A 27441-nucleotide genomic window follows, 5' to 3' on the forward strand; every position below is an offset into this window, starting at 1 on the left:
CTTGACCCCATACAAATAATGTCTCCAAATCTTAAGCGCAAAAATAACGGCCCCCAACTCTAAATCATGAGTAGTATAGTTCTGCTCGTGAATCTTCAATTGACGTGACGCGTACGCAATAACTTTCTTTCGTTGCATCAAAACACAACCAAAGCCTTGACGCGAAGCATCACAATAAACAACAAAGTCATCATTACCCTCAGGTAGTGACAATATTGGAGCGGTAGTCAACTTCTTCTTTAAAATCTGAAAAGCAGCCTCTTGTACATCCTTCCACTCATACTTTTTCCCCTTGTGCGTTAAAGCAGTTAGAGGTTTCGCTATACGAGAGATATCCTGAATGAACCTTCTATAGTAACCTACTAATCCTAGGAACTGACGAATCTGAGTAGGAGTTTTCGGAGTTTCCCACCTTTCAATCGCCTCAATCTTAGCAGGATCAACTTGTATCCCTTGTTTACTAACAATATGTCCAAGGAATTGAACTTCTCGTAACCAGAATGCACACTTAGAGAACTTAGCGTACAACTCTTCTTTTCTCAACAGATCAAGCACTAACCTCAAATGTTCCCCGTGCTCTTCATCACTCTTCGAATAAATAAGGATATCATCGATGAACACAATAACGAACTTGTCCAGATAGGGTCTACACACACAGTTCATGAGGTCCATGAACACAGCAGGTGCATTTGTCAATCCGAACGGCATAACAAGAAACTCAAAGTGACCGTAACGGGTGCGAAAAGCAGTTTTCGAAACATCAGATTCCTTAACACGCAACTGGTGATAGCCGGAACGAAGATCGATTTTTGAATAAACAGATAAACCCTGAAGCTGATCGAACAGATCATCAATACTCGAAAGAGGATAACGGTTTTTAATAGTAAGATTGTTCAACTCACGATAATCAATGCACAAACGAAAAGAACCATCCTTCTTCTTAACAAACAGAACAGGAGCTCCCCAAGGGGACGAACTAGGACAAATAAAACCCTTGTCTAACAACTCACGGAGTTAACTCGAAAATTCTTGAAGTTCAGAAGGCGTAAGACGATAAGGAGCACGTGCTACAGGAGCAGCACCGGGAACAAGATCAATTTGAAATTCTATCGCGCGTTGCGGCGAAAGGCCAGGTAAATCTTCGGGAAATACCTCGAGAAAATCTCTAACAATATGAACATCACCAACGCTCTTCGTTTCTTTATCGAAATCAACAACATGGGCTAGAATAGCATGACAGCCTTTGCGAAGATGTTTAAGAACTTTCAAACAGCTAATAAGATTTAACTGTCGGCACCTCTTATCTCCAAAAACCATCAGCGGCTCTCCAACCACATTAGTAATACGAATAGTTTTATCATAACACACAATCTCAACACGATTCATAGATAACCAATCCATCCCAATGACAATGTCAAAACTACCAAGTTCAATCGGTACCAAATCTATCTCAAAATCTCTACCCGCCAGATTAATGTTACACTTACGATACACAGTCTTAGCAGTGAGCACTTTACCATTAGCTATTTCAACAACATAAGTATTGTCTAAAGGAGTTAACGGTGTTTTGATTTTAGGACTTAATTTACTCGACACAAAACACAAATCAGCCCCTGAATCAAACAGTACATAAACTGATAAATTGTTGACCGAGAACGTACCAGTAACAAGTTTAGGATCTTCCTCAGCATCCCTAGCGTTAATGTTGAACGCTCTACTACGTGCAGTCTCTGCAGTCTTCTTGTTGGGACAGGCATCACGGAAATGCCCCGGCTTCCCACACTCATAACAAACCCTCGGATTACCACCATTATTTGACTTTCCATTACCATTACCATTACCATTCCCACCTCTATTACCAGCATTATTACCATTATTACCAAATGTGGTAGGAGTAGCAGAACCCGACAGAAGCACCGTACAATCCTTAGCAATGTGTCCCTGTTTGGAACACCTCTTGCAAGTCACGGTACAAAAACCATCATGAGCCTTGTAACAACGAGGACACACACGCTGACTGAGGTTATTTGAACCAAAAGTATCCTGCTTTTTCTGCTGACCTTGGCTTTGATTGTGGTTATTATCCCACTTTCTCTTCCCATTATCAGCTTTCTTAACAGTCTCTTCACTGGGTTCGGTTACAGCAGCCTAGCTTCTTCTCAAGATCTTATCATTCAACTTATGAGCCATCGACATCGCGGCCTCAATAGTCTGGGGTTCACTAGTTTCAACCCCATGTTCAATTTTCTCGGATAGCCCATCAATGTAAGCTTCAATCTTAAGATTCTCATCGGCATAAACATTAGGGCACAAAAAATTCAACTCAAAGAATCTCTGCTCGTAGGCATCTGATTCGGTGCCCTTCATTTTCAAGTTTTTAAGTTCAACCTCTAGCTTCTTAAGCTCACCCCGGGGACGATAGCAGGTGATCATTCTTTCCTTGAAATTATTCCAAGTTAAACCATAAGCCACATCATTTCCCAAACTATTAACCAAGTTGTTCCACCAGGTCAATGCATTATCCTTCAAAGTGCAGCTAGCAAAACTAACCTTGTCCTCCTCTCGGACACGGCTAACCCTGAAAATGGACTCAATTTTCTCGAACCAGCGGGTAAGTCCTATGGGTCCTTCTGTACCACTGAATTCCTGTGGGCGACTTTCCATGAACGTTTTGTGGGAGCATCCCACCTGATTGTTGTTCACATTAGCATTAGCATTAGCATTTGCTACCATAGCAGCAGCTATCCCTTCGGTAATAAGACGTTGGATACGGGCTTCGTTGGACTCTCTAAGAGGCATGATCTTCAAAACAGAATAACACAACCGTTAGTACTAAGAATAATACCGGTGTTATATAGAAATAGATCGAACACAAAAAGATTAACCATTAAAATAATAGTCAGTAAACACTATGAGTAATAACATGACAGTTATGATTGTTATAGAAATAACCATCACATGCATACATACTTTATGATAAAATCATACAACATACATTGCACCTAACATACATGAACTTATATTACGCATAATATAACATGCCAAGAGTCACAACATCAGAAATAAAATGTGATAATGATAATAGATGTCATAAAATTAACCATCCATACATAATGAAAAATATCCCATAACAAAATCTTAATAAAATCCTCGGCAAAACGCCGTACATAACCCAAAAATGTATGTATGAAAGGACATTAAGTCTTATGAAATAAATTATCAATCATGAATCATCATATCACATCTGCTTAAATCGGGTGTGATAAGCTGGACCAGCATGAGTCTAGGCAGAAGGCTCATACTTCCGCAACTTTCCTTTCACTTCTTCCAACTCTGCCTTCAAACTCCGAACTGTGCTCTCGAGAGCCTCGAACCTAGCGTCAACTTCACGGTTACGCTGACAATTCTCGAACCTAACATTGTTCTTGAAGCTAACAAACGAATCCATACTAGCTCGAATCTGGTCCATCATCTCGTTATGTGGCAAAGTACGCATACAATCACTAAGAGCATTAATACGCGTCACCTCATTGTAAGCCCTGTTCATATGAGTAAGGGTGGAAAAGTAGTAGTGAACAGGATCATCAATCAAAGGTTGACCAGCACGACGTCTGACAGCAGCCGGAGGAGCAGGAGCAGCAACGGAGTTATCGCTCGAAGTCGACATCTGCAAACAGTAAAACCACAAACCATATACCAAATAGGAATAAATGCTTATGATATATCTCATACGAAATGAAATGCATAATAATGCTATAGCAAAAGAGTCGGGCTGTAGACTAGACTCTAATGCACCCTAAGAACCACGGGTTGACCACATTAAGACCACCTAGTTCCCTACAACCTGGCTCTGATACCAACTGTGATGGCCCCGTCAATATACTTAACGGCTCCGTCACTTGGTCCTACAGCTTGATCGCACTTAAATGAATTTAACAGATGACATTGCATTCTTTTATTTCAAAAGTTTTCCAAAAAGGAAAGCATACCAAAATATGTAGTTTAAAAGTAACCCAACATATTAATAATCCAAAGTTGACACAAAACATTGTCAATAACCCGCAAGTATTAATTATTCAAAAACCAAATGTAAGCCAAAGTTTCATAAATTGTTTCATTAAAAATCTGCCCAAATGCATGCAGACTCTTCTAAACACAGCGGAAGCATCACATAAACTCAAGTACCTGTGAAAACATGCGAGTAAACTGTCAACACAAAGGTTGAGTGATTTATAGGTTTAAATAATTGAATAAACTTTAGACCACAAGATTTAAAAATGTTAGAAAACATTAAACATTATTCCATTATCAATGAGCCACCTGGTAACCACTTAACCCTTTATTTACCCTTGCCAAACACAATAATAATATACACTGGACAGTGTATCTACAACAAAATACGAAGTATTAAATATTCCGATTATAAATTTCTAGCGCGACTATCTCGAAATGGGGTTGTCAAACCCGATAGATCTATCCGTAGATTCGCATTCACCGGTAGAAACCAATGATTACAGTTACCAGACTAGAGAATATTTTTGTCCAACTCACAATGAATAATTTAAATTTAATTGTCACTTATGTCTAAACGTGAAATAAAATGCATGTAATCACATCCCAAAAATATACTTTGAAAAGTATGTAAAAACGGGACTATAACTCACCTTAATAGTAACGAAGTAACCAACACAATTAAGCGAACAGCAAATGAGTACAGTGATCAGGAATGATCACAACGCCGACCTATAAATAAAGCAGGTCGATATAAATAACTAACTTAGGTCAAGTCTTAGTATGATAGCTATTGTACATGTTGCAAGTAGTTATAGAACAATACTCAATATGCATCGGTTTGATCGGAACAGCTTACGGACACACACTTTCTATTTTTAGAAAGTTTCTATTTTTAGCAGGTTTCCATTTTTGGAAAGTTTCTATTTTTGGAAAGTTTCTATTTTTGGAATGTTTCTATTTTAGGAAAGTTTCTAAGTTAGGAAAGTTTCCTTAATTAGAAAGTCAACAAAAGTCAACTGAAAGTCAAAGTCAACTGAAAGTCAACTCAAAAGTCAACCTTGGTCAAACATGGTCAACGTTAATTTTAAAAGTGTAAGTTGAAATAATAATGTAAGTTATAACATTTATTAAAGTTAAATATGTCTAATTATGTCATAACATAAGTTTAATTAAATTAAAATGAATTATTAAAGTTAATATAAGTTTAAATGATATAATTAATATAACATAAGTATTTAATTAATTAATTAAATATTAGTCATAATGTAAGTATTATTAATTAATAATAAATTTTAAATCATATCATAAGTATTATTAATTAATAATGAATTATTAATCATATCATAAGTTTCTAATTATAATTATTAAATCATAAGTATTTAATAATTAAATTATAATTAAATAATAACCAAGTCTTATAATAATTAAATAATTATTTAATCCTTATTATAAGTCTTATTATAGTAATCTCATAATATAAGTTTAATACTTATCATAAGTATTTTCCATTAATAATAAAAGTATTATTAATCATAAGTTTAATTAAAATGTTAATTAAACCATAAGTATTAATTAAATGATATAATAAATATATATCATAAGTTGTAAATAATAATAATTACTTTTTTTTATCATACGTAATTAAATGATAATGAAATCCATTATTTATATCATAAGTTTAATAATTAGTCATAAGTTTTAAATCAAAAGTTCATCGGGTCGTATCCTGAGCCCCGGGTGTCGGTTTTCGGCGAGCCTTACATATATCTCTGTCTAAGAAAACCACCCGACACTTTGGTACACTTAAGAACACCCCAATAAAAGTCCACAAGTCGTGATGTACAGCCATTACACTACTTGGAACTTCAATTCACTCAAAATCGTGTTTTAGACGTAACGGGTGATTCGTGGCTTGGATTGAGATGACCTGAACATGAAAGTTCTCCCCACCATCGGTCCTAACACACTAACACACCCTAAAGTCACCAAATATGGTCACAAAGTCGGACCAAACCTGGTTCATACCAAAATCACATTTCAATCTTAACAAAATACTACTTTGATCATATTTATGGCTCCGGGAATCGAAACGACATGAATCCGGAGTCTTAAATTAATGTCTTGATGAGAGGAACTCATCTAGATACTTTATTTTAACTTTTATAACAGTCACAATATCATAAATACATGAATTAGCTGTTGTCCCAATTATATCAAACGGAAAACATATGTAATTGAGTAATTCTATGCATACAAACACCATTACAACAACAAGTATTCATCATACTATTAATATATAATCAAAATATAGAAATATAAAGAAAAATCAAAAGTTCTAGGGTTAGGGTTTATACCCTAATCGAGAAACAATGGATGTTATCGCGTATAGGAGATTGAGAGGAACACGTTTATGCTATTCAATCCTTGATCCAAGCTCTAAAAATTGATGATGATGGTGATGTTGTGGGTGGTTGGCGACGGCAAGTGGAAGAGGGAGAGAGGAGAGCACCAAAAATTAGAATTAGGTTTTGATTAAAAGTGTGTAAAGTGTAAATGAGATGAAAAAAAATGGGGAGTATATTCCCTCCCTTGGAGTTTCGGCTGAAGGAGGGGTCAAGGGGTGGGCCCCATGGCCCAATTTTGCTAAATGGTTATTTCCTGATGGCCCGAAAGCCCGAACGAATCCCGAAACGCGAAAACACGCTTACGCGATTAAAAATCCGGAGAGATAACAACTACGCGACGAAAAATAAATATAAACACTAAATATAATTATATGATCTTAAAATATCATATTTAAGATAATTAGGATTTAAATATCCCAAAAACTCGACCGTTCGTTTGAAAATCGAAAAGATTCGCCGGATAGAAATCTGCGACACGTAGAAACGTATAAATTAAAATATGAATACAATTATTCACATAACACTTAATAATTAATATATTATTATTAATATAATAATATAGGTCATAGAAATGACGTAGCACAATTAACAGTTAACGATCGTTAAATAATTAACGGAAAAGATAACGAAAAAAGTAGGGTCGTGACATACATTGAAATGTGTCTTGAAGTCTTTCAAAAGTGTATGAATACATCTTAAAATACTACATGTATATAGATTTTAACTGAGTCGTTAAGTCATCATTAGTCGTTACATGTAAATGTTGTTTTGAAACCTTTAAGTTAACGATATTGTTAAATGTTCTTAACTCATTGATTATTATGTCTAATGAGATGTTAAATTATTACATTATCATGATATTATGATATTTTAATATATCTTAATATGATATATATACATTTAAATGTTGTTACAATGATAATCGTTACATATATGTCTCGTTTCGAAATCTTTAAGTTAGTAATCTTGTTTTTACATATGTAGTTCATTGTTAATATACTTAATGATATGTTTACTTATCATTTATTATATTTATATACAGTGTATCAATATCTTAAAATGATACATATGTAATTAGTAAGATGTTGTTATAACGATAATCATTATATATATCGTTTTCAAGTTTCTTAATTCAATAGTCTCATTTTTATATATAACTCATTGTTAAAATACCTAATGAGATACTTACTTATCATAATATCATGTTAAATATATATATATATATATATATATATATATATATATATATATATATATATATATATATATATATATATATATGTCATCATATAGTTTTTACAAGTTTTAACGTTCGTGAATCACCGGTCAACTTGGGTGGTCAATTGTCTATATGAAACCTATTTCAATTAATCAAGTCTTAACAAGTTTGATTGCTTAACATATTGAAAACACTTAATCATTTAAATATCAATTTCATTTAATATATATATAAACATGGAAAAGTTCGGGTCACTACAATTTATGTCCTCATTTGTCTTAATTTAAGAACAAACACGCTTGATTTTCGAAAGTATTTTTTCAGAAAGTATCATTTAGTCAAAATTTTTGAAAATTTTACGTTGAGGAAAAAGAATCTAAATAGTAGGTATACTCGAAAAGCTTAGTATAATTTCAAGCTAAGAACATTTTCCGAGCATCCCAGAGCTAATTACGGTGTACTACACCGCTATCCCACACTTAGAGGAACATTGTCCCTACTGCTCATTCTTAGATTTTAGGGAGCTAAAATCCCACACTTAGAGTTTGAACATGTCAAAAAATGTATCTAAGCTCAATATTGGGTTGGAATCTCACACTTAGTGATAAGCTTAGGGTAGGGTATAGTTTAAGGATATAACGAAGCAAAATAAACAAACGAAGAGAAAGAAACGAATTACTCCCCTTGGGTGCGGTTGTGAGCTGAGGATCTGAAGGTAGACGGAGTCGGAACCATCTTCTGTTGGATTTGAATCGGTCTTCTTGAAGTGTACTCGAGCTCATTAGGGCGTTCTCATCCTCCATACAATATCCACCAATACTTGAAATGAAATAATCAACGAGTTTCCTTGTCGTTTCATCATAACTGTCTATTACTTGTAAAATGGAAAAGATTAAACCGAGATAGGTGATTAAGCTGTAGGCCATAGACTCACTGATTTGCGTTTTGATGAAAAAGTTATTTGAAAACTTGAGGGTTTCAATATTAGGTTTTGAAAATTCAACAAATCAGTGTATAACTAACAAGCTTAATCCCACACTTAATGTAGTGACCCGAACTTTTTCATGTTTATATATATTAATTGAGATTGATATTTACATGATTAAATGTTTCCAACATGTTAAGCAATCAAACTTGTTAAGACTTGATTAATTGAAATATGTTTCATATAGACAATTGACCACCCAAGTTGACCGATGATTCACGAATGTTAAAACTTGAAAAAACTATATGATGACATATATATGGATATATATATAGTTAACATGATACTATGATAAGTAAACATATCATTAAGTATATTAACAATGAACTACATATGTAAAAACAAGACTACTAACTTAATGATTTTTAAACGAGACATATATGTAACGATTATTGTTGTAAAGACATTTAATGTATATACATCATATTAAGAGATATTCATACATGATAATATCATGATAATATAATAATTTAAAATCTCATTTGATATTATAAACATTGGGTTAACAACATTTAACAAGACCGTTAACCTAAAGGTTTAAAAACAACACTTACATGTAACGACTAACGATGACTTAACGACTCAGTTAAAATGTATATACATGTAGTTTTTTAATATGTATTTATACACTTTTGAAAGACTTCAATACACTTATCAAAATACTTCTACTTAACAAAAATTCTTACAATTACATCCTCGTTCAGTTTCATCAACAATTCTACTAGTATGCACCCGTATTCGTACTCGTACAATACACAGCTTTTAGATGTATGTACTATTGGTATATACACTCCAATGATCAGCTCTTAGCAGCCCATGTGAGTCACCTAACACATGTAGGAACCATCATTTGGCAACTAGCATGAAATATCTCATAAAATTACAAAAATATGAGTAATCATTCATGACTTATTTACAAGAAAACAAAATTACATATCCTTTATATCTAATCCATACACCAACGACCAAAAACACCTACAAACACTTTCATTCTTCAATTTTCTTCATCTAATTAATCTCTCTCAAGTTCTATCTTCAAGTTCTAAGTGTTCTTCATATATTCTACAAGTTCTAGTTACATAAAATCAAGAATACTTTCAAGTTTGCTAGCTCACTTCCAATCTTGTAAGGTGATCATCCAACCTCAAGAAATCTTTTTTTCTTACAGTAGGTTATCATTCTAATACAAGGTAATAATCATATTCAAACTTTGGTTCAATTTCTATAACTATAACAATCTTATTTCAAGTGATGATCTTACTTGAACTTGTTTTCGTGTCATGATTCTGCTTCAAGAACTTCGAGCCATCCAAGGATCCGTTGAAGCTAGATCCATTTTTCACTTTTCCAGTAGGTTTATCCAAGGAACTTAAGGTAGTAATGATGTTCATAACATCATTCGATTCATACATATAAAGCTATCTTATTCGAAGGTTTAAACTTGTAATCACTAGAACATAGTTTAGTTAATTCTAAACTTGTTCGCAAACAAAAGTTAATCCTTCTAACTTGACCTTTAAAATCAACTAAACACATGTTCTATATCTATATGATATGCTAACTTAATGATTTAAAACCTGGAAACACGAAAAACACCGTAAAACCGGATTTACGCCGTCGTAGTAACACCGCGGGCTGTTTTGGGTTAGTTAATTAAAAACTATGATAAACTTTGATTTAAAAGTTGTTATTCTGAGAAAATGATTTTTATTATGAACATGAAACTATATCCAAAAATTATGGTTAAACTCAAAGTGGAAGTATGTTTTCTAAAATGGTCATCTAGACGTCGTTCTTTCGACTGAAATGACTACCTTTACAAAAATGACTTGTAACTTATTTTTCCGACTATAAACCTATAATTTTTCTGTTTAGATTCATAAAATAGAGTTCAATATGAAACCATAGCAATTTGATTCACTCAAAACGGATTTAAAATGAAGAAGTTATGGGTAAAACAAGATTGGATAATTTTTCTCATTTTAGCTACGTGAAAATTGGTAACAAATCTATTCCAACCATAACTTAATCAACTTGTATTGTATATTATGTAATCTTGAGATACCATAGACACGTATACAATGTTTCGACCTATCATTTCGACACATCTATATATATTTCGGAACAACCATAGACACTCTATATGTGAATGTTGGAGTTAGCTATACAGGGTTGAGGTTGATTCCAAAATATATATATTTTGAGTTGTGATCAATACTGAGATACGCATACACTGGGTCGTGGATTGATTCAAGATAATATTTATCGATTTTTTTCTGTACATCTAACTGTGGACAACTAGTTGTAGGTTACTAACGAGGACAGCTGACTTAATAAACTTAAAACATCAAAATATATTAAAAGTGTTGTAAATATATTTTGAACATACTTTGATATATATGTATATATTGTTATAGGTTCGTGAATCAACCAGTGGCCAAGTCTTACTTCCCGACGAAGTAAAAATCTGTGAAAGTGAGTTATAGTCCCACTTTTAAAATCTAATATTTTTGGGATGAGAATACATGCAGGTTTTATAAATGATTTACAAAATAGACACAAGTACGTGAAACTACATTCTATGGTTGAATTATCGAAATCGAATATGCCCCTTTTTATTAAGTCTGGTAATCTAAGAATTAGGGAACAGACACCCTAATTGACGCGAATCCTAAAGATAGATCTATTGGGCCTAACAAACCCCATCCAAAGTACCGGATGCTTTAGTACTTCGAAATTTATATCATATCCGAAGGGTGTCCCGAAATGATGGGGATATTCTTATATATGCATCTTGTTAATGTCGGTTACCAGGTGTTCACCATATGAATGATTTTTATCTCTATGTATGGGATGTGTATTGAAATATGAAATCTTGTGGTCTATTATTATGATTTGATATATATATAGGTTAAACCTATAACTCACCAACATTTTTGTTGACGTTTTAAGCATGTTTATTCTCAGGTGATTATTAAGAGCTTCCGTTGTCGCATACTTAAATAAGGACGAGATTTGGAGTCCATGCTTGTATGATATTGTGTAAAAACTGCATTCAAGAAACTTATTTTGTTGTAACATATTTGTATTGTAAACCATTATTAGTGAGTCTGGACTTCGACCGTGTTTACTTGAAAAATGATTGCTTAACAAATTTTGTTGGAAACTATATATTTTTAACATGTGAATATTATGTGATATATTAATCTCTTAACGCGTTTGATATTATGTGATAGATGTCTACCTCTATAACAAGTCCCATTGACTCACTTAATAATAATGAAGAGTCAAATGTAAATTGGAATGATTCGTGGACTGATTCACAAGTTCCCGAAGAGGAACCGGAAGAAGAGTCGGAACCGGAAGAAGAATCGGAACCGGAAGAAGAATCGGAACCGGATGAAGAAATAGAACCGGTGGGGGAAATAATAAAACGGTTAAGTAAAAGAAAATCCTCAACCAACCGACCAAGGTTAATTATGGTCAATGGTGTTTCCGCCAAGGAAGCAAAATATTGGGAGGATTACCAATTCTCCGATAAATCGAATTCCGACGAGAATTCTGATGATGTTATAGAAATTACCCCAACTAAATTTAAAAAGGCAAAAGAAAATAATAAGGGAAAGGGCATAAAAATAGAGAAATCTAATTCCAACCCCGATGAACTTTATATGTATCGTCAACCCCCGAAGTCCTTAAGTTGTAACAATGACCCGAGAACCTCTAAACCACCAGGTTTTTCTAAACCAATGTGGAAAACGACAGCTCGTATTAGGGGAACATCATATATCCCTAGAAACTTGGCAAAACGAACCAAAACCGAAGAAGAAGAAACAAGCGAGTCGGAATAAGATAGTTGTATTCGTGTGGTGTAATATATGTAATATAGTGTGCTTATGCTTTATGATATATGTAAAAATTGCTTGTATTAATAAGTATTTTTTTTTATGAATCTAACTCTTGTCTATTTTACAGTATAAAAACACAAAATGGATAGACAACTCAATATTTTAAGAGACCTACCCGGAGACATGATTGATGAAATCTTGTCTAGAGTCGGTCAGAATTCTTCGGCACAACTATTTAAGGCGAGATCAGTTTGTAAGACATTCGAAGAACGTTCCAAGAATGCCTTGGTTTATAAAAGGCTTTCGTTCGAAAGATGGGGGATATCACATTGGGAAATCCATAAGTTACGATGTGTTTACTTTGACGCATATATTGCGGGGAACCCAAATGCTATTTTACGCAATGGGTTAAGAAATTATTTTGACTCAATATATCCGAATATTGGACTTCGTGATTTAGAAAAAGCGGCTAACATGCAACATAAAGAAGCATGTTATGCTTACGGATTAGTAATGTTCGCTTCTCACCAAAGTGAGAACAAGAACATCGGGATACAACTATTAAACAAAACGTTCCCACAAGTGACGGAGTCGGTAATTGGGGTAAGAAATGAGGTTTTTAGATTGTTACGGGACTGTTGGACATTACGTAACCCTCGTCCCTTTGACGACGTTACAACACGATGTCTTATCAACGGCCATAACGGTTATGTTCCACAAGACCAAGGATGAGAAGTAATCCTAGTAAAACCAGAATGCATGACTTGTTTCTGGACGTATGAATTACGTGTCTTTATTGCCTTTGCTGAACGACTTGTGTACTAGCTAGAATTATCTTCACAACCATCTTGTATCAAATTTATTGTGTGCTATATTTCATGCTATATGTAAAATAATTGGTATTGTAAGTTTGTAAAATATTGTGTAAAAGTTTGAACGCGAAATATTATTATAATCAGTTTTTCATATAGAATTGTAGTAGTTGAATTGTATATTAGCTACTAAGTATGAACTTAACGGGTAGGTACTACCCGAATTTAAACTTATAAAACGCTAATATGAAGAAAAAGCTTTTATAAATGAGTTCATATTATGCTACGAAAAACTATTAACCATTTGACTATTTTGAAGGAAATGGCACCGACTACTCGACACACCGTGAATATGAATGAAGAGGAATTCCGTACTTTTCTAGCTTCAAACATAGCCGCAGTACAGGCTGCGCTACATACCAACAATAACCTTGGATCTAGCAGTACAGGAAATCGTGTAGGATGCACCTACAAAGAATTCACTGCCTGCAAACCTTTGGAATTTGATGGAACCGAAGGACCGATCGGATTGAAACGTTGGACCGAGAAGGTCGAATCGGTGTTTGCCATAAGTAAGTGTACTGAAGAGGACAAAGTGAAGTACGCTACGCATACCTTCACAGGTTCTGCGTTAACATGGTGGAATACCTATCTAGAGCAAGTGGGACAAGACGATACGTACGCACTACCGTGGTCAGCATTCAAGCACTTGATGAATGAGAAATACCGTCCCAGAACCGAGGTCAATACGCTCAAGACAGAACTTAGAGGGTTACGAACCCAAGGATTTGATATTACCACGTACGAAAGACGATTCACAGAATTGTGCCTATTGTGTCCGGGAGCATTCGAAGATGAGGAAGAGAAGATCGACGCATTTGTGAAAGGATTACCGGAAAGAATCCAAGAAGATATAAGTTCACACGAGCCCGCCTCCATACAACAGGCATGTAGAATGGCTCACAAACTAGTGAACCAGATTGAAGAAAGAATTAAAGAACAGACTGCTGAAGAGGCCAATGTGAAGCAAGTCAAAAGAAAGTGGGAGGAAAACGATGATAAGAATCACCAATACAACAACAACAGCAATTACAACAATAATCGCAACAATTATCCCAACAATCGCAACATCAATCGCAACTACAACAAATGGCCCAACAACAACAACAACAACAACAACAACAACAACAGCAACTACAACAATCATCCCAACAACAATAATAACCGTAACAACAACAACAATCAGAAGCAGCTATGCCAAAGGTGTGAAAAGTATCACTCGGGGTTCTGCACCAAATTTTGCAACAAGTGTAAAAGAAATGGTCATAGCGCGGCGAAGTGTGAGGTCTACGGACCAGGGGTTAATAGAACGAAAGGAACAAATGGTGTCGGAACGAGTAATGGCGGAGCAAGTAGTGTCGGAGAAAGTTATGCCAATGTAGTTTGTTATAAATGTGGAAAACCGGGCCACATTATTAGAAATTGCCCAAACCAGGAGAACACGAATGGACAAGGCCGCATAAGAGTTTTCAATATTAATGCGGCAGAGGCACAGGAAGACCCGGAGCTTGTTACGGGTACGTTTCTTATTGACAATAAATCTGCTTACGTTTTATTTGATTCAGGTGCGGATAGAAGCTATATGAGTAGAGATTTTTGTGCTAAATTAAGTTGTCCATTGACGCCTTTGGATAGTAAATTTTTACTCGAATTAGCAAATGGTAAATTAATTTCAGCAGATAATATATGTCGGAATCGAGAAATTAAACTGGTTAGCGAAACATTTAAGATTGATTTGATACTAGTAGAGTTAGGGAGTTTTGATGTGATAATCGGTATGGACTGGTTGAAAGAATTGAAAGCAGAGATCGTTTGTTACAAAAATGCAATTCGCATTATACGAGAAAAAGGAAAACCCTTAATGGTGTACGGAGAAAAGGGCAACACGAAGCTACATCTTATTAGTAATTTGAAGGCACAAAAACTAATAAGAAAAGGTTGCTATGCTGTTCTAGCACACGTCGAGAAAGTACAAACTGAAGAAAAGAGCATCAATGATGTTCCCATTGCAAAAGAATTTCCCGATGTATTTCCGAAAGAATTACCGGGATTACCCCCACATCGATCCGTTGAATTTCAAATAGATCTTGTACCAGGAGCTGCACCAATAGATCGTGCTCCTTACAGACTCGAACCCAGCGAGATGAAAGAACTGCAAAGCCAATTACAAGAACTTTTAGAGCGTGGTTTCATTCGACCAAGCACATCACCGTGGGGAGCTCCTGTTTTGTTTGTCAAGAAGAAAGATGGTACATTCAGGTTGTGTATCGACTACCGAGAGTTGAACAAACTTACCATCAAGAACCGCTACCCACTACCGAGAATCAACGACTTATTTGATCAACTACAAGGCTCGTCTGTTTATTCAAAGATTGACTTACGTTCCGGGTATCATCAAATGCGGGTGAAAGAAGATGATATTCCAAAGACTACTTTCAGAACACGTTACGGTCATTACGAGTTTATGGTCATGCCGTTTGGTTTAACTAATGCACCAGCTGTGTTCATGGACCTTATGAACCGAGTGTGTGGACCATACCTTGACAAGTTTGTCAATGTTTTCATTGATGACATACTTATTTACTCAAAGAATGACCAAGAACACGGTGAACATTTGAGAAAGGTGTTAGAAGTATTGAGGAAGGAAGAATTGTACGCTAAGTTTTCAAAGTGTGCATTTTGGTTGGAAGAAGTTCAATTCCTCGGTCACATAGTGAACAAAGAAGGTATTAAGGTGGATCCGGCAAAGATAGAAACTGTTGAAAAGTGGGAAACCCCGAAAACTCCTAAACACATACGCCAGTTTTTAGGACTAGCTGGTTACTACAGAAGGTTCATCCAAGACTTTTCCAGAATAGCAAAACCCTTGACTGCATTAACGCATAAAGGGAAGAAATTTGAATGGAATGATGAACAAGAGAAAGCGTTTCAGTTATTGAAGAAAAAGCTAACTACGGCACCTATATTGTCATTGCCTGAAGGGAATGATGATTTTGTGATTTATTGTGACGCATCAAAGCAAGGTCTCGGTTGTGTATTAATGCAACGAACGAAGGTGATTGCTTATGCGTCTAGACAATTGAAGATTCACGAACAAAATTATACGATGCATGATTTGGAATTAGGCGTGGTTGTTTTTGCATTAAAGACTTGGAGGCACTACTTATATGGGGTCAAAAGTATTATATATACCGACCACAAAAGTCTTCAACACATATTTAATCACAAACAACTGAATATGAGGCAGCGTAGGTGGATTGAATTGTTGAATGATTACGACTTTGAGATTCGTTACCACCCGGGGAAGGAAAATGTGGTAGCCGACGCCTTGAGCAGGAAGGACAGAGAACCCATTCGAGTAAAATCTATGAATATAATGATTCACAATAACCTTACTACTCAAATGAAGGAGGCGCAACAAGGAGTTTTAAAAGAGGGAAATTTAAAGGATGAAATACCCAAAGGATCGGGGAAGATGTACAAGGATCTCAAGAAACATTTTTGGTGGCCGGGTATGAAAGCCGATGTTGCTAAATACGTAGGAGAATGTTTGACGTGTTCTAAGGTCAAAGCTGAGCATCAGAAACCATCAGGTCTACTTCAACAACCCGAAATCCCGGAATGGAAATGGGAAAACATTACCATGGATTTCATCACTAAATTGCCAAGGACTGCAAGTGGTTTTGATACTATTTGGGTAATAGTTGATCGTCTCACCAAATCAGCACACTTCCTGCCAATAAGAGAAGATGACAAGATGGAGAAGTTAGCACGACTGTATTTGAAGGAAGTCATCTCCAGATATGGAATACCAATCTCTATTATCTCTGATAGGGATGGCAGATTTATTTCAAGATTCTGGCAGACATTACAGCAAGCATTAGGAACTCGTCTAGACATGAGTACTGCCTATCATCCACAAACTGATAGGCAGAGCGAAAGGACGATAAAAACGCTTGAAGACATGCTACGAGCATGTGTTATTGATTTCGGAAACAGTTGGGATCGACATCTACCGTTAGCAGAATTTTCCTACACTAACAGCTGCCATTCAAGCATTGAGATGGCGCCGTTTGAAGCACTTTATGGTAGAAAGTGCAGGTCTCTGATTTGTTGGAGTGAAGTGGGGGATAGACATATTACGGGTCCGGAGATTATACAAGAAACTACCAAGAAGATCATCCAAATTCAACAACGGTTGAAAACCGCCCAAAGTCGACAAAAGAGCTACGCTGACATTAAAAGAAAAGATATAGAATTTGAAATTGGAGAGATGGTCATGCTTAAAGTTGCACCTTGTAAAGGCGTTGTTCGATTTGGTAAACGAGGGAAATTAAATCCAAGGTATATTTGACCATTCAAGATTATTGATCGTGTCGGACCAGTAGCTTACCGACTTGAGTTACCTCAACAACTCGCAGCTGTACATAACACTTTCCACGTCTCGAATTTGAAGAAATGTTTTGCTAAAGAAGATCTCACTATTCCGTTAGATGAAATCCAAATCAACGAAAAACTTCAATTCATCGAAGAACCCGTCGAAATAATGGATCGTGAGGTTAAAAGACTTAAGCAAAACAAGATACCAATTGTTAAGGTTCGATGGAATGCTCGTAGAGGGCCCGAGTTCACCTGGGAGCGTGAAGATCAGATGAAGAAGAAATACCCGCATCTATTTCCAGAAGATTCGTCAACACCTTCAACAGCTTAAAATTTCGGGACGAAATTTATTTAACGGGTAGGTACTGTAGTGACCCGAACTTTTTCATGTTTATATATATTAATTGAGATTGATATTTACATGATTAAATGTTTCCAACATGTTAAGCAATCAAACTTGTTAAGACTTGATTAATTGAAATATGTTTCATATAGACAATTGACCACCCAAGTTGACCGGTGATTCACGAACGTTAAAACTTGTAAAAACTATATGATGACATATATATGGATATATATATATATATAGTTAACATGATACTCTGATAAGTAAACATATCATTAAGTATATTAACAATGAACTACATATGTAAAAACAAGACTACTAACTTAATGATTTTTAAACGAGACATATATGTAACGATTATCGTTGTAAAGACATTTAATGTATATACATCATATTAAGAGATATTCATACATGATAATATAATGATAATATAATAATTTAAAATCTCATTTGATATTATAAACATTGCGTTAACAACATTTAACAAGACCGTTAACCTAAAGGTTTAAAAACAACACTTACATGTAACGACTAACGATGACTTAACGACTCAGTTAAAATGTATATACATGTAGTGTTTTAATATGTATTTATACACTTTTGAAAGACTTCAATACACTTATCAAAATACTTCTACTTAACAAAAATGCTTACAATTACATCCTCGTTCATTTTCATCAACAATTCTACTCGTATGCACCCGTATTCGTACTCGTACAATACACAGCTTTTAGATGTATGTACTATTGGTATATACACTCCAATGATCAGCTCTTAGCAGCCCATGTGAGTCACCTAACACATGTGGGAACCATCATTTGGCAACTAGCATGAAATATCTCATAAAATTACAAAAATATGAGTAATCATTCATGACTTATTTACATGAAAACAAAATTACATATCCTTTATATCTAATCCATACACCAACGACCAAAAACACCTACAAGCACTTTAATTCTTCAATTTTCTTCATCTAATTGATCTCTCTCAAGTTCTATCTTCAAGTTCTAAGTGTTCTTCATATATTCTACAAGTCCTAGTTACATAAAATCAAGAATACTTTCAAGTTTGCTAGCTCACTTCCAATCTTGTAAGGTGATCATCCAACCTCAAGAAATCTTTGTTTCTTACAGTAGGTTATCATTCTAATACAAGGTAATAATCATATTCAAACTTTGATTCAATTTCTATAACTATAACAATCTTATTTCAAGTGATGATCTTACTTAAACTTGTTTTCGTGTCATGATTCTGCTTCAAGAACTTCGAGCCATCCAAGGATCCGTTGAAGCTAGATCCATTTTTACCTTTTATAGTAGGTTTATCCAAGGAACTTAAGGTAGTAATGATGTTCATAACATCATTCGATTCATACATATAAAGCTATCTTATTCGAAGGTTTAAACTTGTAATCACTAGAACATAGTTTAGTTAATTCTAAACTTGTTCGCAAACAAAAGTTAATCCTTCTAACTTGACTTTTAAAATCAACTAAACACATGTTCTATATCTATATGATATGCTAACTTAATGATTTAAAACCTGGAAACACGAAAAACACCGTAAAACCGGATTTACGCCGTCGTAGTAACACCGTGGGCTGTTTTGGGTTAGTTAATTAAAAACTATGATAAACTTTGATTTAAAAGTTTTTATTCTGAGAAAATGATTTTTATTATGAACATGAAACTATATCCAAAAATTATGGTTAAACTCTAAGTGGAAGTATGTTTTCTAAAATGGTCATCTAGACGTCGTTCTTTCGACTGAAATGACTACCTTTACAAAAACGACTTGTAACTTATTTTTCCGACTATAAACCTATAATTTTTCTGTTTAGATTCATAAAATAGAGTTCAATATGAAACCATAGCAATTTGATTCACTCAAAACGGATTTAAAATGAAGAAGTTATGGGTAAAACAAGATTGGATAATTTTTCTCATTTTAGCTACGTGAAAATTGGTAACAAATCTATTCCAACCATAACTTAATCAACTTGTATTGTATATTATGTAATCTTGAGATACCATAGACACGTATACAATGTTTCGACCTATCATGTCGACACATCTATATATATTTCGGAACAACCATAGACACTCTATATGTGAATGTTGGAGTTAGCTATACAGGGTTGAGGTTGATTCCAAAATATATATAGTTTGAGTTGTGATCAATACTGAGATACGTATATATTGGGTCGTGGATTGATTCAAGATAATATTTATCGATTTTTTTCTGTACATCTAACTGTGGACAACTAGTTGTAGGTTACTAATGAGGACAGCTTACTTAATAAACTTAAAACATCAAAATATATTAAAAGTGTTGTAAATATATTTTGAACATACTTTGATATATATGTATATATTGTTATAGGTTCGTGAATCAACCAGTGGCCAAGTCTTACTTCCCGACGAAGTAAAAATCTGTGAAAGTGAGTTATAGTCCCACTTTTAAAATCTAATATTTTTGGGATGAGAATACATGCAGGTTTTATAAATGATTTACAAAATAGACACATGTACGTGAAACTACATTCTATGGTTGAATTATCGAAATCGAATATGCCCCTTTTTATTAAGTCTGGTAATCTAAGAATTAGGGAACAGACACCCTAATTGACGCAAATCCTAAAGATAGATCTATTGGGCCTAACAAACCCCATCCAAAGTACCGGATGCTTTAGTACTTCGAAATTTATATCATATCCGAAGGGTGTCCCGGAATGATGGGGATATTCTTATATATGCATCTTGTTAATGTCGGTTACCAGGTGTTCACCATATGAATGATTTTTATCTCTATGTATGGGATGTGTATTGAAATATGAAATCTTGTGGTCTATTATTATGATTTGATATATATAGGTTAAACCTATAACTCACCAACATTTTTGTTGACGTTTTAAGCATGTTTATTCTCAGGTGATTATTAAGAGCTTCCGCTGTCGCATACTTAAATAAGGACGAGATTTGGAGTCCATGCTTGTATGATATTGTGTAAAAACTGCATTCAAGAAACTTATTTTGTTGTAACATATTTGTATTGTAAACCATTATGTAATGGTCGTGTGTAAACAGGATATTTTAGATTATCATTATTTGATAATCTACGTAAAGTTTTTTTTTAAACCTTTATTGATGAAATAAAGGTTATGGTTTGTTTTAAAATGAATGCAGTCTTTGAAAAACGTCTCATATAGAGGTCAAAACCTCGCAACGAAATCAATTAATATGGAACGTTTTTAATCAATAAGAACGGGACATTTCACTTAATGTGTTGACTGCCTTTAATTTTAAGACTTTTGAAAATAATGTAGTTAATTCATTTAAGCTCAAGATAAGTAGGAGAAGTGAATTCATCCTAAGAAACATTGAAAATTTATTTTAAGTTTCACTTTCTCATTTATTCAATTAACCTAATTATCCTAGTGTAACTACTAAAGCTAAAAATAAACACACGGGTTGCCTCCCGAGAAGCGCTTGTTTTTGTTTGAGTCATGAGCCTGACTCTAGCCTTATTTCTTAGGAAATCTAGGCGGCTCCCTTGCATCCATCAGTAGACACAAGAGGTAATATTGGAACATACCGGTGGGATTGAAGTAGACATAGAATAAGGTATGCCCAGTGAGAGGAGAAGGTGGTTTGAAGTAAATGCTTTGTGTAACTTGAGGTATAACAAAGCTATCGACTTCTTCTACCTCCTTGATTTGTGTGAGTTGGTCAAAGGGTTCCTCATCACTCAATGATGTGTATGTTATTATGTATTTGAGTGATGGTTTATAGGGTAGCCCTGGCGCAAAACCCGTCTTTCTTCTTTGTAACTTCGGGTTGGTCGTAATGTTGTACTTTAAGGATGGAGGTGGGATGATGTCCATTAACAACTACTTCGATGCTAGAATCCTCCATCTATTTCTTCTCATCCGAGCTTTCTATTTCTATTTCTTCATCCACCTCCTCGTCACTCCGGTCGAGAGATACAAGTACAATTGGTTTAGAGAGTTCTTCTTGAATGAAATCCTCTCAAGTCATTAAAAGATCAAAATAAGGTGGGAGTGAAGATTGGGTTGGTGTGGAGTGGTTATTCATCTCGTCTTCTACTTCTATCTTCTTCTCTAAATTCTCGGAATATAAGGTGACTTTCCTAGTGGAGATGGTATTTACTTCGCTGTTCCCATCAGAAGGACATACAGACTCGTCGATCGTGAAAGTGACCTCTTCTCCACGGGCTCTCAGGGCGATAGTCAGTGAATAAACATCAACGATCGCTTTGGCTGTATTCATGAAAGGCCTTCCTAAGATGATAGGGGTTTTCATGTCTTCTTTATAGTCTACTACCACAAAGTCAGTCGGAAAGAGGAATTTGTCGACCTTAACCATGACGTTCTCAGCTATTCCTTTAGGATATATAGTGGATTGGTCAGCTAGCTGGATACTTATTTTGGTAGGGCTAAGGTTTCCAATTTCGAGTCTCTGGAAAGTGAGTAGGGCATGAGATTGATGCTGGAACCAAGGTCAGCGAGAGAATAGATAGTACCAGATTGGTAGATAGAACAAGGAAGGGTAAATCGTTCGGTATCTCCTAGTTTTTCAAGAAGAGTATTTAAGAGAATGGCTGAACAATTCGCGTTCAGTGGGACATTGGGTACTTCGGGTACCTTATCCTTGGTTGATAGCAGTTTCCTAAAATACTTCTTACTATGAGGATTTTTAGACACAGTGTCCAAAAATTTACCGTCAAGCTTGAAAGATTTCATCTTGTTTTGTCTTTTCTTGAGACGGTCCGAGAATGGAATGGGTGCTTTCTCATTGGGTTTAGGTGATGACTCAATGACTACTACCGAACGTGCATAGTTAGTTTCTTCTCCTTAGAAGAAACTGAAGGTTGGCTATGTGCCATCTTTGGGTCATTTTTAGGACAACCTAGAGAATCGAGACGTTGATTTAGCTGGTTTATTTTATTTTCAAGACTACTCAAGTGATTAGTCATGACTAAGTTAGCTGCGTTATGTCTTGCTGTGATCATGTGGATGATTCGCAGTAGGACATCGTCTGGACTTTTCTCTAGTGGGGTAGTGGGTTTAGTGGGTGGGTTATGTAGATGAGCTAGGATCTTATCGAAGTAGACAACAGAGTCCTCACATTCAGCCTTGTATACCTTGTCGGGATGTGGGTTAGTTAATTCTGGCATAATTGCACTTGAGACACATGTTGCGGGAGTTTCTTTAGCTCTCCGACTTCTTTGGTGAGGTTTTCTATTTGGTCCGAGAGAAACTTGATGGTTTTAATTTCGATAGGATCAGAGGCAGAAGGCGGTGTTGCTGATGAAATGTGCTCTTCCGTGTTCCAATCGTGAAGGTGCATACTCATCTTCTCGATCAATCTCCAGGCATCGTCAGCAGGGAATTTCATGAAGTTACCTTGAGAAACAGCATCAAGAGTAGACTTGTTGTTCCGTTTTAGACCTTTGTAGAAGGTCAAAATTTGATCAGAGCTCTGAAGACGGTGATTCGGGCATCTTCAAATCAAGTGTTTGAATCTTTCCCATGCAGCGTAGAGTGATTCATCGCATACTTGTTGAAAGTTTACGATATCATTCCTAAGTCTGATTTGTTTTTATGGGGGAAAGTATTTGATTAAGAAAGTTGTTGCCATTTCCTCCCATGAGGTGATAGAGTTGGGTTCTAACCCCTCGAACCAGGATTTTGCATGAAGAGTTAAGGAATAGGGGAATAGATATAGACGAACTACATCTTGTTCAACCCCGTTTTGCTTATATGAGTTAGATAAGGAGAGGAATCTATCTATGTGAGAGTTGGGATCGTCAATTGGTAAGCTATGGAATAGACAGTGATTCTGAATAAGTTGTATGATGCTATGCTTAAGCACAAAAGACGCTCCGTTAACCTCTGGATAGAGTATCGGTCCTCCTCGTCCTTCTAACGAGGGTTTGGTGATGTCAGCGAGAGTGATGCGTGCGGCCATCGTCGAACTATCAACATGTAAGTGTGGATCTCGTCGGATGGGTACAATGTATGATATCAGATAGAAGAAAGGATGTGTCGGTAGAATTCTTAGCGGTCTAAGTAGGTTAAACTGAAATGTCCCGTTCATATTGATTATAAACGTTCCATATTAATTGATTTCATAGCGTGGTTTTGACCTCTATATGAGACATTTTTCAAAGACTGCATTCATTTTTAAAACAACCATAACCTTTATTTTATCGATAAAGGTTTAAAAAGCATTACGTAGATTATCAAATAATGATAATCTAAAATATACCGTTTACACACGACCATTACATAATGGTTTATAATAAGAATATATTACATCAAAAATAAGTTTCTTGAATGCAATTTTTACATAATATCATACAAGCATGGACTCCAAATCTTGTTCTTATTTTAGTATGCAACAGCGGAAGCTCTTAATAATCACCGGAGAATAAACATGCTTAAAACATCAACAAAAATGTTGGTGAGTTATAGGTTTAACCTATATATTATGAAATCATAATAATAGACCACAAGATTTCATATTTCAATATACATCCCATACATAGAGATAAAAATCATTCATATGGTGAACACCTGGTAACCGACAATAACAAGATGCATATAAGAATATCCCCTATCATTCCGGGAAATCCTTCGGACATGATAAAAACGAATTCGAAGTACTAAAGCATCCGGTACTTTGGATGGGGTTCGTTAGGCCCAATAGATCTATCTTTAGGATTCAGGTCAATTAGTAGATCGGTTTACTAATTCTTAGGTTACCAAGCAAAAGGGGCATATTCGGCTTCGATCATTCACCCATATAATGTAGTTTCAATTACTTGTGTCTATTTCGTAAAACATTTATAAAACTGCACGTATTCTCATCCCAAAATATTAGATTTTAAAAGTGGGACTATAACTCACTTTCACAGATTTTTACTTCGTCGGGAAGTAAGACTTGGCCACTGATCGATTCACAAACCTATAACAAATATGTACATATATATCAAAGTATGTTCAAAATATATTTACAACATTTTTAATACGTTTTAATGTTTTAAGTTTATTAAGTCAGCTGTCCTTGTTAGTAACCTACAGCTAGTTGTCCACAATTAGATGTACAGAAATAAATCGATATATATTATCTTGAATCAATCCACGACCCAGTGTATACACGTCTCAGGCTAGATCACAACTCAAAGTATATATATTTTTGGAATCAACCTCAACCCTGTATAGCTAACTCCAACATTGCTGCATATAGAGTGTCTATGGTTGTTCCAAATAATATATATAGATGGGTCGATATGATATGTCAAAACATTTGCATACGTGTCTATGGTATCCCAAGATTACATAATATATTAGAATACATGTATAATACAATATAAGTTAGCTAGGATATGATTAATATAAATTTGTTACCAATTTTCACGTAGCTACAACAAGCAAAAATATCCAATCTTGTTTTACCCATAACTTCTTCGTTTTAAATCCGTTTTGTGTGTTTCAAGTTGCTATGGTTTCATATTGAACTTAAGTTTATGAATCTAAATAGAAAAAGTATAAGTTTATAGTCAAAAATATATGTTACAAGTCGTTTTTGTAAAGGTAGTCATTTCAGTCGAAAGAACGACGTCTAGATGACCATTTTGGAAAACATACTTCCACTTTGAGTTTAACCATGATTTTTAGATATAGTTTCATGTTCATAAGAAAAATAATTTTTCCAGAAGAACAACTTTTAAATCAAAGCTTATCATAGTTTTTAATTAACTAACCCAAAACAGCCCGCGGTGTTACTACGACGGCGTATATCCGGTTTTACGGTGTTTTTCGTATTTTTTGGTTTTAAATCATTAAGTTAGCATATCATATAGATATAGAACATGTGTTTAGTTGATTTTAAAATTCAAGTTAGAAGGATTAACTTTTGTTTGCGAACAAGTTTAGAATTAACTAAACTATGTTCTAGTGATTACATGTTCAAATCTTCGAATAAGATAGTTTTATATGTATGAATCGAATGATGTTATGAACATCATTACTCCCTCAAGTTTAGTAGGTAAACCTACTGGAAGTGACAAGAAATGATCTAGCTTCAAAGGATCTTGGATAGCTTAAAAGTTCTTGAAGTAGAATCATGACACAAAAACAAGTTCAAGTAAGATTATCACTCCAATTAAGATAGTTATAGTTATAGGAATTGAATCAAAGTTTGTATATGAGTATTACCTTGATTTAGAATGATATATTACTGTAAACAACAAGGATTTCTTGAGGTTGGATGATCACTTTACAAGACTGGAAGTGAGCTAGTAAACTTGGAAGTATTCTTGATTTTATGAATCTAGAACTTGTAGAATTTATGAAGAACACTTAGAACTTAAAGATAGAACTTGAGAGAAATCAATTAGATGAATAAGATTGAAGAATGAAAGTGTTTGTAGGTGTTTTTGGTCGTTGTTATATGGATTAGATATAAAGGATGTGTAATTTTGTTTACATGTAAATAAGTCATGAATGATTACTAATATTTTTGTAATTTTATGTAGTATTTCATGCTAGTTGCCAAATGATGGTTCCCACATGTGTTAGGTGACTCACATAGGCTGCTAAGAGCTAATCATTGGAGTGTATATACCAATAGTACATACATCTAAAAGCTGTGTATTGTACGAGTACGAATACGGGTGCATACGAGTAGAATTGTTGCTGAAACTGAACGAGGATGTAATTGTAAGCATTTTTGTTAAGTAGAAGTATTTTGATAAGTGTCTTGAAGTCTTTCAAAAGTGTATAAATACATATTAAAACACTACATGTATATATATTTTAACTGAGTCGTTAAGTCATCGTTAGTCGTTACATGTAAGTGTTGTTTTGAAACCTTTAGGTTAACGATCATGTTAAATGTTATTAACCCATTATTTATTATATCTAAAGAGATGTTAAATTATTACATTATCATGATATTATGATGTATTAATATATCTTAATATGATATATATACAATTAAATGTCGTTACAACGATAATCGTTACATATATGCCTCGTTTCGAAATCATTAAGTTAGTAGTCTTGTTTTACATATGTAGTTCATTGTTAACATACTTAATGATATACTTAATTATCATTTTATCATGTTAAACATAGTGTATCAATATCTTAATATGATTCATATGTAATTAGTAAGACGTTGATATAACGATAATCGTTATATATATCGTTTTCGAGTTTTTTAATTCAATAGGCTCATTTTTATGTATATAACTCATTGTTAAAATATCTAATGAGATACATAGTTATCATAATATCATGTTAACTATATATATATCCATATATATATGTCATCATATAGT

At 34.6% G+C, this 27441-nt stretch overlaps 1 non-coding gene across 1 annotated transcript; it reads left to right on the forward strand.

Moving 5' to 3' along the window:
- Window positions 1-23577: 23577 nt before the first annotated feature.
- Window positions 23578-23684, forward strand: LOC139894766 (small nucleolar RNA R71). The gene has a single exon (XR_011775251.1). It is a non-coding gene; the product is annotated as a small nucleolar RNA R71 (small nucleolar RNA).
- Window positions 23685-27441: the final 3757 nt, after the last annotated feature.

Source organism: Rutidosis leptorrhynchoides, chromosome 2 (assembly GCF_046630445.1).
Source record: "Rutidosis leptorrhynchoides isolate AG116_Rl617_1_P2 chromosome 2, CSIRO_AGI_Rlap_v1, whole genome shotgun sequence".
Taxonomy (NCBI): domain Eukaryota; kingdom Viridiplantae; phylum Streptophyta; class Magnoliopsida; order Asterales; family Asteraceae; genus Rutidosis; species Rutidosis leptorrhynchoides.